The sequence below is a fragment of the Ochotona princeps genome, chromosome 6 (genome assembly GCF_030435755.1).
Source record: "Ochotona princeps isolate mOchPri1 chromosome 6, mOchPri1.hap1, whole genome shotgun sequence".
NCBI lineage: Eukaryota > Metazoa > Chordata > Mammalia > Lagomorpha > Ochotonidae > Ochotona > Ochotona princeps.
This window is the reverse complement of record NC_080837.1, coordinates 29,608,134-29,621,493: the sequence shown is the minus strand read 5'-3', so window position 1 is coordinate 29,621,493 and position 13,360 is coordinate 29,608,134. Positions and strand designations below refer to the sequence as shown.

Genomic DNA, 13,360 nt, shown 5'->3' with positions numbered 1-13,360 from the left:
TCCAAACAAGTCTAACTTTTTAACACTTAAAATAGGGACTAATGTTGTGGCTTAGCAGGTAAAACCACTACCCGTAACAGATGCATTTGGTAACATCACTGGTTGGTGTCCTGGCTGCTCTACTTCAGATCCAGCTCCCTGCCAATGGCCCTGGAAAAACAACTCAAGTGGCCCAAGTGTTTGGAACCCTGCCACTAACATGGGAAACCTGGGTGAAATTCCTGGCTCCAGTTATTGCAGTCATGTGGGGAGTAAATTAATGGACAGAAGATTCTCTCTCTCCAACTATGTTAATACAGCTTTTAAAAACACTTCAAACGAATTTGGGGGAAAACATTCATTTGAATGAACACATATTATTCTTTTACTGTGAACAATGATTCAAGTGCAAATAAATCAGTACTTATTTATTTGAAAATCGGCGTTACAGAGATAGACAGAATCTTCCATTCACTGGTTCTCTCCCCAAATGGTCACAGCAGTCAAGCCTGGGCCAGGAGAAAGTCAGGAGCTTTGTCAGGGTCTCCCACACGAGTGGCAGGGACTCGAGCATTTGAGCCATCCTCTGCTGCTTTCCCAGGAACATTAGAAGCAAGCTGGATAGAAGTATATCAGACATGATTCAAACTGGTTAACAGCATGAGATGCCAGTGTCACAAATGGTGACTTAACATGAAATACCACAACACCAGCCCACCCCCCCCTTTTTTTTTTAAGATTTGTTTATTTGAAAGACAGACTCACAAGAGACATGGAGCACTTCCATCGACTAGTTCATATCGCAAATCCACTAGTTCATATCGCAAATAGTCACAATGGCCAGGCTGAAGCCAGGAACTCCATCTGGGTCTCCCACATGAGTGGCAGAGACCCAAGCACTTGTAGCTAGAATCCATAGCAGAAGCAGGATGCAACTGGCACTCTGATATGAAATGCTAACACCTGCATCACCAGGCAGCAGCTTACCACACTGCACCACAATGCTGAACCCAAGACAAATGTCTTTAAATGGCAATTTCTGTCAGAAGATAAACCCATTTTAAAGGCTTTACACTCTGCCAAATTAGTTGGCCTAAAGTCTTTTAATAACCCTCTTACTTAAAATTCATTTCTCTTTATCCAAGAAGGTAAAAGCTATGATGCAGTTAGGCTGACCCACCTCAGTTTTCTCTTCCACTAGGTATTGCAGATCTAGACATGTTTCATAAGATCTCAAAGCCCATGGGGCACTAACTCCTCCAAATTCCTTCAGCAGCCCCAACTCGGGCACTGTCAGCAAATAGGGATAGCCTGTCACCCAAACAATCCATCCCATTTTTAACTTTGAGGAAATTTCCCTTGGGAGATATGTGATGGCCCAGTTCCTGACACAGAGGGTTAGGGTGCTGCTTACAATGTGTGCAGTATCACACCGCAGCACCACTTCCACAGCTCCACGACACACCTGGGAAAGCAGGGTGAAAGTTCAAGTGCTTGGGCTCCTGCCACCTTTGTGGGAGACCCAAAGTTCCAGACTTCTACCTCTGGTCTGGTCCACTCTGGTCACTGTGACCATCTGGGGAGTGAACAAGTGGAAGTCACTCTACCATTCAAGTAAATCTTAATGGATTTGAAACACGTCATTTACTTTCTACCCACTGACCTTCGTTTTTTCAGTCAGATCAAATGTGATCTGAGTTGGCTGTCATTTCTTAGAGGAGCTACCACTCTGCTTCTTGTCAAACAGCATGTTGCCAACATTTCCCCATTTCCATTCCCCCATAATGAAGGCTCCCTCACTACGCTCTATAATCAGTGACTTAACCTGAATCTCTACCAACCTTGGGAACTTAAGAATAATACAAAGGTCCTGGCCTCCAGCCCGATGTGGTAGCCTAACAGCTGAACTCTTCACCTTGAACACACCAGGAACCCATACAGGAGTCAGTTCTAATCCCGGCAGGCCCACTTCCCATCCAGCTCCCTGCTTGTGGCTTAGGAAAGCAGTTGAGGGCGGCCCAAAGCCTTGGGACCCTGCTCCCTCGTGGGAGACCCGCAAGAGGTTCCTGGCTTCGGATCAGCGCAGCTCCGGCTGTGTGGGCACGAATGGGAATGAATCATCAAGCTTCCTCTCTCTCTCCTCCTCTCTGTGTATCTAACTTTCCAATAAAAATAGATATTCTCAAAAAAATAAAGGTCCCAGTCCCATCCTACCTAGGTCTTTGCAGTATTGTAGGGTTTCAATTCATTTCATTTGTAGGTTCTCTCCCCAGATGCCTACAAACGTCAAGCTGGGTCAGAGTGAAGCCAGGAACCAGCACTCACTCAGGTCTCCTACATGAGGTAGAGACCCAAGTACTCAACATCATCATCTGCTGACAAGATATCCAACAGCAGGCAACTAGAATGGGAAAAAGCAGCCAGAATTTGAACACAGGCACTCTGACATTAAATGTGGTTGTCTCACGTGGTGGCTCAATTTTTGTGCCAAATGCCAACGATGCTTTTTAATTAGCTCTCCAGGGAAGGCCCAAAGCATTAGGAACCTGCACCTACATGGGAGACCCAGAAGCTCCTGGCTCGACTTCAGGTCAGATCAGCTGCGGCCACTTAGGGAGTGAACCAGCAGATGGAAATTTTCTCTCCTCCTCTCTGTAAATCTGCCTTTCCAATACAAATAAATTTTTTAAAAACTACACAATAGTGTAATTCACTACATGCACAAGTTAACATGACCAAGTCTTTTCTGCATTCTCTATTTGCATATAAGCTCCAACTGTCAGTATTCAAATCATCACTATTAAAAGGTAAGAGAGGAGGGCCCAGCACAGTAGCCTAGTGGCTCAAGTCCTCATCTTGAATGCACCGGGATCCCACATGGGTGCTGGTTCATGTCCCAACTGCTGCACTTCCCTTCTAGCTCCCTGCTTGTGACCTGGGAATGCAATCAAGGATAGCCCAAAGCCTTAGGACTCTGCACCTACATGGGAGACCCGGAAGAGGCTCCAGGCTCCTGATCAGTTCAGCTCCAGCCACTGCAGCTACTTGGGAAGTGAACCAGAGGATGGAGGATCTTTGTCTCTCCTTCATTTTGTGAAAATCTGACTTTCCAGTAAGAATAAATAAATCGGAAGGAAGGAAGGAAGGAAGGAAAGAAGGAAGGGAGGAAGCAAGGGAGAGGCAGGCATGGTAGCTTAACAGGGTAATGTTCTACTTGCAAACATAGGCACCCCATATGGGGACTGGTTCATGTCCCAGTTGTTCCACTTAAGATCCAGCTCTCGGGGCCCGGCGGCGTGGCCTAGCGGCTAAAAGTCCTTGCCTTGAAAGCCCCGGGATCCCATATGGGGGCCGGTTCTAATCCCGGCAGCTCCACTTTCCATCCAGCTCCCTGCTTGTGGCCTGGGAAAGCAGTCGAGGACAACCCAGAGCACTGGGACCCTGCACCCACGTGGGAGACCTGAAGAGGTTCCGAGTTCCTGGGTTCGGATCGGCGCAGCACCGGCCGTTGCGGCTCACTTGGGGAGTGAATTATCGGATGGAAGATCTTCCTCTCTGTCTCTCCTCCTCTCTGTATATCCACCTTTCCAATAAAAACGAATAAATCTTAAAAAAAAAAAAAAAAAAAAAAAGATCCAGCTCTCTACTTACGGCTTGGGAAAGCAGTAGAGAATGGTCCAAGTCCTTGGGACCCTGCATCCATGTGGAAGACTCAGAAGAGGCTCCTGGCTCCCAGCTTTGGACAGCTCAGCTCCAGCCTTTGGGGCCATTCAAGAGTGAACCGGTGCCTGTAGCAGATGTGGTTGCAGCACCCAAACAGCACACGTGAGAGCCAGAGGGGGAGGGCAGAGCCAGTAGGGGCAACGTGGACTCCCCTCTGGACAGCCACTAACACTGGCGAGCCTGAGTTGGGACGGGGGCAGATCAGACTAGGCAGGGTTACAACACCTGTGGGCCTCACATCAGCTAGATCAGCGAAAGACCACGTTGGACTGACTGTTCCAACTGGTGCAGGCAAAAATTAGAGTGGGTGAGGCTCGGTTGGGCTTTGCCACAGCATCAGCTGGCATAGGCTGGCATGGGAGTTTATCTGTCAAATTAAACTCCAGAACCACCTGGACAGTGCATAATCCGGGAGTGGGAGTGGACTAATAGGGAACTAGGGGGTTCCTACCTCTTGGGTTGCCACTCCCACTGGAAAGCACAAAAACCAGGACAGAGGCAGGGATGGCTAGAAAGAAAGGCACCCGCCATATGTGTGTGGCCTGGATAGTAGGGTTGGTTGGGTTGAACTAGGCTTCAATGCCCACTGACACGTGAGAGCTAAATGGGATGTGGGACAGACTGGACAAAGTCTGCGGTACATACTGGCAAGCATGGGAACCAGGGTAGCGGGCAGGCCTGGTGGGGGTTATGGGGAGTCACCCCAACTAGGATGCAGCTCCCACTGGTTTGTGTGAGGACAGAGTATGTAGTGGACAGGATCGGGCTGGACTACAACACCCATCGGTTCATGTGGAAGACAGGGCTGGAAACAGAATTGACCCAGCAATTGAAACCACCAGCATGTGCATAAGCTGATTGGGACAAAGGACTGTGCCAGACCCTGTACTGGCAAGCACACACAAGAATCAGGTCTGGGATCACCTCAGACGAAGTTTCTTTGGAAATCCCTCCAACTCAACTGCTTATCTCAGAACCCCAACAGTGAAGAGACTATGTCAGCCAGTGGATTCTGAAGAGATGTCATCATGCTCAGAATGGCGAGACTGGCAGCAATTCAGAACTGTTGAACTATCAAAACTGCTTGAGCAGGACCCTTGGAGCTCGCCTCACATCGGGGACCTGGGATGGGTGGGAGGTTGGGTGGGGCTTCTCCCTTTGTTTCTCCCCTGACCCCAGATACAGGGGGGAAAAGGATGATATTAGTGTGGAAACAATGGTATTACCCACTTTCCTGTAGCCCTTGACCCTTTGTACCCTAAGTAACTAAGTAAGAGTATCAAAGTTCATCTGGAACCACAAAAGACCACGAATAGCTAAAGCTGTCTTGAAAAATAGAAATCAAACCGGAGGAATCACAATTCCAGACCTCAAGACATACTATAGAGCAGTGGTTATCAAAACAGTCTGGTACTGGTACAGAAACAGAGAAGATCAGTGGAACAGAATAGAAACACCAGAAGGGGATCCACACATGTATAGTCAACTAATCTTTGACAAGAAAACAGAAAACAATCCAGGTAAAAAACCTGGTCTATTCAATAAAAGCTGTTGGGACAACTGGATAACAGCTTGCAGAATAAAGAAGCAGGATCCGTACCTGTCCCACTATACAAAAATCAGCTCTAATTGGCTCAAGGACTTAAATCTACACCCAGAAACCATTAAACTACTAAAGGAAAACATAGGAAGCACACTCCAAGATATAGGAACAGGGAAAGACTTTTTAGAAAAGACGCCTAAAGCAACGGCAATCAAATCCAAAATGAACAAATGGGACTATATCAAACTAAAAAGTTTCTGTACAGCAAAAGAAACAATTAAAAAAGTGAAGAAACAACCTACAGAATGGGAAAAAATTTTTGCATTCTACACAAGTGACAGGGGACCAATATCTAGGATCTACAAAGAGCTTCAGAAACCCAAGGATAGTGAAAAAATAAACCCTGTAGCAAAATGGGCAAAGGAAATGAACAGACGTTTCTCAAAAGAACAGATACAAATAGCTAATAAATATATGAAAAGATGCTCAGGCTCTCTAGCCATCAGAGAGATACAAATGAAAACCACCTTGAGGTACCACCTATCTCCTGTGAGACTGGCCTACATTCAGAATTCGAAAAACAACACATGCTGGCGTGGATGTGGGGAAAAAGGTACCCTCCTTCACTGCTGGTGGGAGTGTAGGCTAGTACAATCATTGTGGAAATGCATATGGAGAGTGCTTGGAAAATTGAAAATAAACCTGCCATATGACCCAGCAATCCCGCTCTTAGGAATATACCCAACAGAAGTGAAATCTGCATACGAGAAGAGGATCTGTAATCCTATATTCACAGCAGCACAATCCACAATAGCAATGTCATGGAAACAAACCAGATGTGCATCTAAGGAAGAATGGTTAAAAAAAATTGTGGTACATCTATTCAATGGAATATTATTCAGCTGTCAAGAAGAACGATATTATTCTATTCAAAACCATGTGGTCCCAACTAGAAACTATTATGCTCAGCGAAATGAGTCAATCACAAAAGAATAAATACCATATATTCTCTCTCATAGAAGAAAGCCAACATGGAAAGGTAGAGTTCATCAAGTGCCCATGGAGTTCTGATCTAAATATAGATTGCTGCAAGTCAGGTCCCACGGCAAGAGATGGTGAAAATTCTCTGTTCTAGGCATGTTGGCATTTCATGGATGAAGTAACAGCAGAGTATATTTAGCATGTTGTGAACATGAATATGGCAAATTGGCAGTTTCCGTCAGTTGCTGGCAATAGCTTAGAGTGATGACAAATATTATTTTGATTTTTTTGTGTGTTATTTAGTTATGAGGAAAGTGTATGGTAAGCAGTCCATTTGATGGTTTACTAATTTCCTTGTTGTTGAGAAGTCCAAGTTGATTATGTATTTAATATGATAACCATTTGTGTGCTGTGAATTGCATTAAGAGTTATGTAGGGCAGAGATGATGCTTACTAAATGTACAAAATGGATTGATGAGATTAGCCAGTTAAATCTTTTCACCAGTAAGGCACTCAACAGCCCATGAGATATTTATTAAAAATGTCAAGTAAATCCTCTTATTTTTGTATCATAGTGTCAAATAGCAGTAAAATAAACATGTTAAGATCCTTAATCTACTGCTATGTTTCACTGTAAAATTTACCTTTGTTAAAATTTGCTTCTGTTCAAATTTGTTGAGATCACATGTAAAAGTATCCTAATATTACTTTGGCTGGTATTTTCTAATTACTGTATAATATTTTGGGAATGCAAATTTTATTTGAATGTCAACTACAGTTAAGCATGTGCCATTTGTTTTTCTTGCTCAGGTTTTGTAATTTGATGGAATGTTTTTATTATAGTTTAATAAATGTTTGCTTTATTTAAAAAAAAAAGAGTATCAAAAAAATTAAGTAAAATGAACAAAAAATAAGTTAAAAAAAACCAAACCCATGAACTTAATGAAAAAAAATTGTATGCAACTACTTACAGGCTGTTTTAATCTGCAAAATATAATAAAAACAACCATGAACATCTTAAAAAAAAAGTGAACCAGTAGATGGAAGACCTCTCTGTATCTCTTATCTCTCTGTAAAATCTGCCTTTCCAGTAAAAATAACTTTTTAAAGATTTATTTTTATTACAAAAGCAGATGTACACAAGATACAGAAAGATCTTCCATCGTTGATTTATTCCTTAAGTGCCCACAACAGCCGGAGCTAAGTGAATCCAACGCAGCAACTCCTTCCAGGTCTCCCACGCAGGTGCAGGGTCCCAAGGCTTTGGGCCGTTCTTGACTGCTTTCCCAGCCCACAAGCAGGAAGCTGGATGGGAAGTGCAGCAGCTGGGACATTAACTGGCACCCACATGGGATACAGGATCATGCAAGGCGAGGACTTAGCCACTAGGCTATCATGCCAGCCCAAAAATAAATCTTTAAAAACATAAAAAGAGAAAGCAGTGACCCTTTGGTGCAGCAGTTCAGAGGCCCACACTCAGAGCACCTCCTCAGTTGGGGCCCTGACTCTGGTTCCTGAACCCTGCTTCCTGCCAGCACAAACCCTGCAAGGCAGTGCTACCAGCTCATCTAACACTGCTGCTCATGCGCAACATCAGGACTGTGTTCCCAGGTCCACCGCTGTCCTTGCCAGGTCCAGGCCCTGCAGAGGCCCAGCCCTAGCCACGGGGAGCACTGGAGAGTAAACCAGCAGATGGGAGCTCTTTCTGTTAACTTGTTGTCTCTCACAGAGAACACACTGGGACTAAGAGATCTAGATTTTTCACTTCCTAAATTAACAGTAACTTGGGGTGAGTTTTGTGGTTTGGCAGGTTACACCACCGCAAGCAGTACCAGTATCCCATACAGGAACTGGTTTAGCTCCTGCCTATTCCTCTTTCAATCTAGCGCTCTGCTGCTGCTGCTGGGAAGGCAGTGGAAAATGGCCCACCCCCATGGGAGACCTGGAAGAAGCTCCTGGCCTCTGGCTTTGGCCTGGCCAAGGTCCAGCCGTTGCAGCCATTTGGGGACTGAACCAGCAAATGGGAAACCTCTGTGTATGTGTGTGTGTGTGTAACTTCCTTTCAAATAAATAAATCTTACAAAAAAAAACCTAACTCTGCAAATGAATTTATTGGAAAAATCACTTCAAACTTGAGCCTCAACACCTCAGTTGCAGACTGATACACTAACCAGCCTCACGTGAACTGGCAGCCAACCGCACCTGGAACGTCAACACTGAGGAAACATAGAGGCCCTGATGCTAAGCTCAGGTTAACTCGTACTACCTTTACTGTCCTGACAAATGACAGGACAGTTACCACCAGAAAGTTAATGCTAATTATCGCTGTCCCAAAGTAGAGATGCTAGTGCAGCAAACATTACTTGGAAACCATGGGACCACTAGGAATGCAATTCATGAAAGCATTAAGTTGTCCTCAAATAAGGTGGCAGCTATTTACAATTTATTATTTTATCAGAAATCAGAAAAGGACTCTGGGAATTCCTAGTATCAAGAAATAATACATGTTTAAGGAGGTAGAAATGCTAGTTACCCTTGGCCATTACACAGTCTACACGTATTGAATTAGCACACTATACTCCATAAACATGTATTGTGTTTTAAAAAACAAAACCACATTCACTTGTCCTTGACATTTTGCTTGGGTCTTATTTTGTTAACGTTTGCAAAGTCAGAGAGAAGAGATGAGACCCAGCTGTGGGTTCATCCACAGTTAGGCTACTTACAAAGCAAAATTGCTAAAATCCTTGTGGACACTCAAGAATGAATTCATGATTCAAAAATTTGTTTGCTTTACCTTTTATTTTTAACTTATAAGATCCAATATCAGAACATTTTAAAAACAGGAGCAGGGCAGCGGGGGCTCAGTAGCTAAATCTTCACCATCCAAGTGCCGGTCCATGTCCCGGCAGCTCCACTTCCCATCCAGCTCCCTGCCTGTGGCCTGGGAGAGCAGCCAAGGACGGCCCAAAGCCTTGGGACCCTGTGCCCGCGCGGGAGACCCGGAAGCAGCTCCAGGCTCCTGGCTCCTGGATTCGGATCAGCTCAGCTCTTGGCCATAGGGGCCGCTTGGGGAGTGAAGCAACAGACGAAAGATTTTCCTCTCATCTCTCCTCTCAGTATACCTGACTTTCAAATAAAAACAAATTAGCCTTACAAATAAATAAAAGGGGGCTGGGAACCAGCGTTTGGTGTCTGAAGAAAGCAACCACCTGCAACAATGGCATCCCACATGGGTGCCGGTTCCTGCCCTTGCTGCTCCCTTTCCAATCCAGTTGGTTGCTAATGGCCGAGAAAAGGAGCAAAAGATGGCCCGTGCACTGTGTCCTTGTGGGGGACCCGGATGAAGCTCCCTGCTTGGCACGGCCCAGCCCAACCATTGGGTCCATGTAGAGAATGAACCAGCAGACAGAAACTGGGTCTCAGTCTCTCTCACTCTCTTCCTCTCCCTCCCTTAACTCAGCCTTTCAAATAAATAAATACGTCTTTAAGCGGTGGAAGGAACCAAATTCATCAAGATCCAATCTACTTTCATTTGAACAGTGAAACATTAAAAACACACCCGGCATTTTCTAACAATCACAGAAATAATGGCCAGATGCTTCCTGTTGATGGCACAATAGAGAATACATACTGACAGACTGCAAGCAGAGTTCACAGAACCAACTGGAAATAAACTTAGCTTCCCTTTAAAACCATTCAACTTGACCTTACATTTACACATAACGTCCCCAAAACTAGGAAACCCACTGACAAAAAGGCACAGAAATTTCTAAGGACATCCACTTATACTCTGTGTCACTAAAGGTTTCACTTAAGGAGTCCTTCCAAACCTGGAGCTCCTAAGGTACCTTCAAAGAGCGCAGCAACACACAAGCTTCCCTAAGCACAGCTAATGTTGAATTCTCACTTTGCTTGTGTATATTAAAAACACACCCTGGAACTAAAAATTAAGCTTAGTCACTTAGAAGATTCCCAAATGTTCCCGAACGTGAAGAATATGATTATGCAACCTTCATCTACAATACTGTTTATACACCTAAATCCTAAAGGGCCAAGGGGAAAAATGCCTAAATTTTTAAAATGTCTTGCATAATACGCTGAGTTGACTTACACAGTACAAACAGGATAGGAATGACACATTAACAACAACAAAAAACTACAGTGGAGTTTTCCAGAGGTTACATGGTGTTAGACCACAAGAGACTAAGTGCAGAGTTGAAGAATCTGTCTTCCACTAAACCTGACATTAAGAGATTTGCAAAACATCACTGTTGCTGATGTCATTTATGTTAACATGAAGTGGGTCTATTTAATCCTTCAGTTAAAGTAACACTTAGGAAGCAGGGGAAAAAAATCAGAGAGAAAACTGCCGGTCATTTCCTGAACTTTAAAGTCTGAGACCGAAAATGGAAGCGTCAAAGCTGATGGGTTACATGTCAGAGAGGAGACACAAAAGCCAATCTGGGCGGGTCTGCACGCAACAAACTATCCGCAAGATGAAGAAAAAAATCTCTCACAGTAACTTCTGCCCCATAACACTTAGACCGGCTCACCTCGACTTCTGGGATAGCAAAATACTTCCCAGCGAGCTGGTTTGGCAAATAACCCATACTTTACAAAGTTAACTTGCCTGGCTCAAGACAGCAAAAGCAGCGTCCGGGGAGAGAATTTTAAACTACCTCCACAGTTGGGGCTCGCCGGCAAAGCAGCACCGCGGGTCGGCCGCCCCTCCAGGGAGCAGACGTATGCTCGCCACAGTCCAATCAGGTTTAAACCAGAGCAAGTACACGGAAAACAAGACTCAAGTGGGCAAACACACACAAAGCAGGCCTCTATCCCTCCCGTAGTTTCGCTTTTCACCATGCACGCCGATTCCACAGTCTGGCCGCTTCAAGCAAGCCTTCCCCTCCCCCCGAGGCAGAGGCGACCAGGCCAAACTCCCAACTTGTTGCCCGAAGCCGTGCACCCGGCAAGGTCCCCAGGGGCGGCCAAGTCTTCCGGGTCCCCCCCCACCCCAAGTCTCGAGCATTCAGAATGAGCAGGCTTCGTCCCCGCGGCGGGCCCGCGCGGCACGGGCTGGGCTCGGCTCTCCCGTTCATCCTGTCCCGGCTCCGGTGGGTCCCGGGACCGGACGCTCCACACACCCGAGCGGGTCCGACCCCGGCGGCCAAGGCAGCGCCGGGCGTAGACGCCGGCCTCCTCCGTCCCCGCTCCCGCCCGCCGAACCCATCGCGGCCGCCGCCGCCTCGGGGGCCTCCGGTTCGGCCCCGGGCCCCGGACGGAGAGCGCAAGCGGAGGCCGCGGCCCGGGCCGGGGCCGACCAGGGGGGCGGCGGCCGCCACCATGTCTGCCCGCCCCCCTCCCCAGAAGCAGGGTGCCCGGCGGACAAAGCGCGGCGGCCTCGGCGGCGGCGCGGGTGTCGACGCGGGCAAGGCCGACCCCGTCGACCCCCGGCGGAATCAGCGGGGCCAGGAGCCCCGGAAACCCGGCGCCTTAATGCAATAAACAGGAAATCGCGGGGATGATCTGGGTTCCGGGGGAAGTGGAATTATTTTTTACCAGCGAAGAGATCAACTTCCACATCCGGTGGTAACAGGGCCCTACACAGACCCGCACTGACCTGGAAAAGCTTCGGGAGCGGCGACCGGGGAGCAGCAGGAGGTGGTGCGAGGGGACCCGAGGGCGCCTCGTACCCGGCCGGGCTGACGCTACCTCGCTACACACAAAGCGCTGGAGCTGCACAGGGCGCTATTTTCCGAAAATGCCGCGTCTGGTCGGCGCCCAAAATCCCCACCGAAAAGTCCCCCGTGCTGCGCGCGGAGGGACACATGGTGTGCGAGGGAGGCGCACCTCCCAGCATCCCTCCCGGACCCGGCCCTCGTCAGGCCCTCGCCCGGAGCTGGTCCGCCCCTCGCCGCGCACGGGCGGATCCCGCTCCCATCGACCGGGCGGGGACCCCCGGGGGCTCAAAGCGTGTGCTCGGTGGTTTTTTCACGTTGGTTCGGCAGCTGAGGAAAGCCTGTCAGCGTAGCGCTTCGGCTACACAAAGAAAGCGGCGGAATGATCCGCTCTCGGCGACCGCAAGTCCCGGCTCGCCCGGCGCCTGCGCGCCAGCGGGGGTGGGCGAGGCGGGCGGCCATGTGCGCGGCAGGAACGGCCGGCCGACCGCCACAACCTTCCCGCCTGTTTCCGCGGGGCGTGCGGAGCCCCGGGGAGCTGCGGCGCGGGGTCACGGCCGCCCGAGCGGAGTCCTTGGAGTTGGAGCGAGCCTCCCTGAGCCGCCCACCAGAAGCCGGGAGACGGAAGGGCGGCCCCGGCGGTCAGCAGCGGCCGAGCGTGAGGTGGCCATAGACGGTCCCGGGCTGGCTCGAACTCGGCTTGCGGTGGAGACACCCCGAAGAGGAACCCAGGCGTGTTCCTTTTGCTCTTGGGCTCAGCCGAGCCAGTCAGGTTGATGACGAAACATGTACATATTTCTACAGCTTGTTTTTTTTTTCTTTTTTTAATGAGTGGTGCCTCCTCCCTCGTAGAGCCTGGTAACTGCCCCCGCTTGCCTCCCCGAGTCCCTTTGCATGAACTGTCACCGCTGTGAGAGCTCCCCCCTCCCCGTGGCCTCAATGATTTGTTGTATTTGCCAGAGAAAAGTCTTGTCATTTTGAATTGAATGGCATTTGCTTAGGAATTTAGCACCTTGAACTTTCTGGCTGGTGAACCCAGGTTTCTGGCTTTCCCAACCTATTCACTAAAGCCTGCAACTTTTGGCATGCTGTGTGCAGGAGTGGGAATCTGAGGCAGCCCCGGGAGCTGTAATCCAGGAGTTGATAAGCGAAACCCAGATTGCCCGCCAATTTTTTTGTGACCTCGAGATGCGTCGTCTTTTCTAACAGTGATGTAGTGAAGATTTATAACCTTTGTGGAACTTACTAAGGCATCATGTCTCAACTGGAAAATTAAGTGGCATGTGTTTTGACTTAATATTATGCACTGCTTCTGTTGATAGAAATTTCCCAACATTTCCATGGTGTGCTTTTCAGGTAGGATCACTGTAGAATTGATCTCCTTACAATGCACCAGTTAAGCAGGCACCATCAGAAGATAAGCACAGATTGTTTAGTAAGCAGCGAGGCAGGT

The 13,360-nt window shown here is 47.9% G+C and overlaps 1 protein-coding gene across 9 annotated transcripts in view; it reads right to left on the bottom strand.

Moving 5' to 3' along the window:
- GABPB1 (GA binding protein transcription factor subunit beta 1) overlaps positions 1 to 12,411 on the bottom strand; it is a 71,820-nt gene extending 59,409 nt beyond the window's left edge. For 4 of the 9 annotated variants that reach the window (XM_058665869.1, XM_058665874.1, XM_058665871.1 and 1 more), the window contains exon 1: positions 11,850 to 12,040. The gene's annotated coding sequence lies outside the window, so the exon portion shown is untranslated. Of the gene's footprint in view, positions 1 to 10,859; positions 11,106 to 11,849 lie in introns of those variants that run through there. The other 5 variants (XM_058665866.1, XM_058665873.1, XM_058665872.1 and 2 more) reach the window with 4 other exon arrangements.
- Positions 12,412 to 13,360: the final 949 nt, after the last annotated feature.